This window comes from Rousettus aegyptiacus, unplaced genomic scaffold, assembly GCF_014176215.1.
Source record: "Rousettus aegyptiacus isolate mRouAeg1 unplaced genomic scaffold, mRouAeg1.p scaffold_m13_p_9, whole genome shotgun sequence".
Classification (NCBI taxonomy): domain Eukaryota; kingdom Metazoa; phylum Chordata; class Mammalia; order Chiroptera; family Pteropodidae; genus Rousettus; species Rousettus aegyptiacus.
In genome coordinates, this window is record NW_023416312.1 from 45792244 (window position 1) to 45796826 (window position 4583).

Here is a 4583-nt window from a genome sequence, read left to right on the forward strand (position 1 = left end):
CTTCAATTGTCAAATCTTGGATTTCTTTTTACTCCCATTGTGTGCTGGAACTTCTTTGCTGGACTCCTGGACTTCCACAAAGGCTCTCTTATCTCTGGGTTATTACCTAAATCACTATTCTCCGGGGGCTCCAAGACCATGGCTACGAAGGGAAGGACTGCTTTATGAATCATTTTGGTGTCCACGGCTGGGACCAATATCTGCATACCTATTACCAGATGCATGGGTGGGTGAGAATCCTGCCAGTTCCCTTGGCATATGATATTGGATACCACAGCTACCTCGAGGGAATTTTTGTCCATGGATAGATGCAAAATTGTTGCTGTTCAGGGGGCGGGGGCAATACTTGCAAGGGACATCTTATGTAGCTATCTTGCTGGTGTCACTTCTTTGTTATTTTGTTATAGCAGCCTTAACAGACTGAGACAACACTAATTAAAATAGCAATTATAAAAATAAAGAAAAATAACACTGTTGGTGGAGATGTGGGGAAACTAGAGACCTTGTGCACAAATTTGTGGGTAAGAACATAAATTTGCATAGCCACTGTGAAAAATAATTTGACATTTCCTTAAAAGTTAAATATATAATTACCGTAAGAGCCATCAATTCTACTTCTAAGTATATATTCAAAGAATTAAAATCAGACTCTCATAGATACTTGTACATTCATGTTCCTAGCAGCATTATTCACAATAGAGAAAAGGTTGAAACAAAATGTTCATCAACAGATGAATGGATGAATAAAATATGCACACAATGAAATATTATTCAGCTTTAAAATGGAAAGAAGTTCTGACAAATGGTATATTGATGAACTTTGAAAATATGCTAAGTGAAACAAGCCAAACACAAAAAGACAATTATTTTATGATTCCATTTATAATAGTTACTTAAAATGGGCATATTCATAGAGACAAATGTAGAATAGAGGTTATTCTACTACAAAATGGGGGTAAAGGGGTTGAGACTTACTGTTTAATGAATACAAAGTTTCAGTAAAGGATGATGAAAAAGTTCTGGAAATGGATAGTGGTGACGATTGTATAACTTTGTGAATGTATTTAATGCCACTGAATTGTACTCTAAAAACAATTACAATGGTATATGTTATATTGTGTATATCTCACCACAATAAAAAAAGAAAAATCAAAAAAGAAGGGAAAAGAAATTAGTTTTAAAAGTACATATCTTCTTCTCTTAAGCAATCTTTGATCATTGGTATTGATGCTATGTAGCATAAGATTAAAATATTAAAAATGCTGATTCCTAAGCAAATTTATTTTAATGTACCTTTGAATTTATAGATTTATTTATGTTGTTGAACTGAAAATGGAAAATTAAAGTAAATTTTAAAAAAGGAAACATAATTCTGAAACTGTTGTAGATGTATATGGGGATTAAACAAAAATAAATGGATGATGAATGGTAAGAACCAGGGTTATTACTGTTGAAAAAGGGGTTTAAAACAAGCAAGAACAGGTTAGAATGATCCATGTGTTATTGAATTAGAGTTGAAGATCTCAGTGTGAACTCAAATTTAGCTTAATAGATATATATATATATATAGAAATATTTATAGATATGTATGCACAACTGTGTTAGTACATACATACATACATATTTTCTTGTTCTGACAGCCGAGAGAGTCTAGAAGAAATGTCACTCTAATAAACATGCTTAGTGCCCACAAACTGATATCTAATACTGTTTTTCAATAAAAAGAACCAGAGCTCTTTGAAGAAATGGCTGATTCTTCAGCTGCAGTAGTGAATATATAAAATGAACCTGGAGTATTTTGTAATGCCATTAAGTAAGGAAGTGCTCAATGCATACACACACATATATACACACTCAATGATGGGAGGTATGTCGAAGGGATATTGGGGCCAACTGAAAAGCTTTCAATGGCCAAAGCTGGAAATATATGAACAATACAATAAAGTAATATAAGATTATAAAATAGAATACAAAATATATATGACTCCATACTGATATAAATACATAATCTAAATAAGTAAATAAGTAGAGGAGACAATTCTCTCTTGCATAAGAATTCTAACATACACAGCCTTCAAGGAGGTGAAACATAACTCTTAACTCATTAAGAAGGTTATATTTAGAGACTTACTTCCAAAAAAATGGAATATGAAAAGGGAGAGGAGGGAAAGTAACTTTATGGTGGAGAAATCTGGCAAATACTACTTTGGCCAGATTATTGAGGTCAATATTATTAGTGATAAGTCACATTGACAACATATACCTTTGATGTGATGTGATAAGAATGGCACTTCACCTTTGTGGTCATCCTCCTCCAGACCAAAAAGCCAGGCAAACCATGAGAAAAACACACCATGTTGTAAAGAGTCCCATAGCACAAGGAAAAGGCACATGAGCATATTCAAGCTTTCCATCCCAATTAAAGAATTCACTGACAGCATTAACTATCAGACATGAGAGTAAACACTGAGTTGATTCCAGACTCTAGAATTCTAGTATTTCAGCTGAGGTTCCAGGTATTGTGAAGCAGAAACAAACCATCTCTTTTGTACCCCTGTATACTATGTGCCCTGACACATAGAATCCATGACCATAATACGCTGCACAACCTAAGATTTAAATTAATTTATTATGCAGTCATAGAAACTGAAATAATCATAAAATGACATTTCTTTTTTTAACAGCTTTATTGAAATATAATTTACACAACATAAAATTCATTCTAGTATTTTCTTCGACTGTTTTATAATTTTAGCTGTTGGTTTGTTACCTATGTAAGGTAAAAGCAGAAGTTCTGTTTTTCTAGCATATGGATATAAAAAATCATTTGCTGAAAATCATTTCCACATTAAATTGCCTGGCAACCTTTAAAAAAATCAACCGATCATAAAGTTAAGGGTGTATTTCTGAACTCTATTATGTTCTATTGATCTATATATCTATCCTTAGGCCAGTGTCATACTGTCTTTATTACAGTAGGTTTACAGTGAGTTTTGAAATTGGATAGCTCAATTCCTCCTACTCTATTCTTTCCAAATTGTTTGGCTATTCTGTGTCTAGATCCTTTGCATTCTTATACAAATTTTTGGACAAAATCATCGATTTATTTTTAAAAAAAGAAAAATGTCTGCTGGTATTTGATAGAAATTTTGTTGAATATCTAGATCAAGGTGGGGAATTTAAATCATTAAGTTTTCTTTGCAATATTTTGTAGGTTTTCAATGGAGAAGTCATATGCTTCTTCTGTTAAAATTATTCCTGAATATTCTATTCTTTTTAATGTTATAATGACTGGAATTATATTCTTAATTTCATTTTCAGGTTATTCATTGCTCATATATATAAACATAGTTGAGTTTTGTATCTTTTATTTCATTACTTTTATGTGTATTCTTATTAGTTCTAATATATTTTTTAGACTACATACAAGATAATGCCTTCTACACATAGAAATAGTTTACTTCTTTTAAAATTTGGATGCCTGTTACTTCTTTTTCTGTCCTTATTTAATGAGCGAGAACATCTAGTGATCTAGTTCATTGCACTGTTCCTGATCTTAAAGGAGAGGCATATATTCTTTCATCATTAAGTATAATGTTAATAGGAGGGTAAACATATTGTACTTCCTCTATGCATGAGGAGTCATCTCTTGTTTCTTTCAAGACTTTCTGATTTTGGCTTTCAAAAGTTTGACTACGATGTAGCTAGATGTGGATACCTTTGTGTTTATCCTACTTAAGATACTTGAGCTTCATTGACCTATAGAAAGCTTTGACCAATATTTCTTCAAATATTTTTCTCCCTCTTCTCTTTCTCCTCATCTTCTTGGATTCCCATTATATGTATGTTGGTATGCCTGAAATCTCACAGGTCACTGAGACTCTGTTGATTTTTCTTCCATCTTTTTCTCTCTGCTCTTTTTAATGGATGACTCTTTACTCTGTCATTTCAAATATGATATTGAGTAAATACAGTAATTTTTATTTAAGTCATTGTAACTTTAACTGTAGAACTTTTGTTTTGGTTCTTTTTAATATTTCTTTTTTTAAATTGAGATTTATTTGTTGTATCATTGTCATCATACTTTTAATTCTTACACAATGCTTCCTTTAATTCTTTCAACATATTTTTTTTTATTTTAATGCCTACAGCACCCGGTCTTTCTAGGTGGTCTCCCACCCAAGTACTAACCAGGCCTGACCCTGCTTAGCTTCCAAGATCAGACGAGATCAGGGATGTTCAGAATGGCGTGGCCATAGACGTTTTCAACATATTTATCAGCTGTTTCAAAGTACCTGTCTGCTAAGTCCAACATCTGGGTCGACTCAAGTAGTTTCTATTGACTACTTTTTTTCCTGAGTTTGGGTCATTCTTTCTGTGTTTTCCATGTCATTTTATTTTTGAAAACTGGACATTTTGTATATTATACTGTAGGAGCTCTAGATTCTTTTTTTTTTTTAAATAGCTTTCCTGGACTTAATCTGTGGAATTTGTCATGCCTTTTCTTTGCGATCTCTGGTGGCTTTGGTTTTTATTTATTTTTTAATTCTTTTTTTCTTTTAAGCCTGAATTTCTTGGAGTCA

At 32.3% G+C, this 4583-nt stretch overlaps 1 pseudogene; it reads right to left on the reverse strand.

Moving 5' to 3' along the window:
* Nucleotides 1-4142: 4142 nt before the first annotated feature.
* On the reverse strand, nt 4143-4261 carry LOC118608489 (annotated as a pseudogene).
* Between the last annotated feature and the right edge of the window lie 322 nt (nt 4262-4583).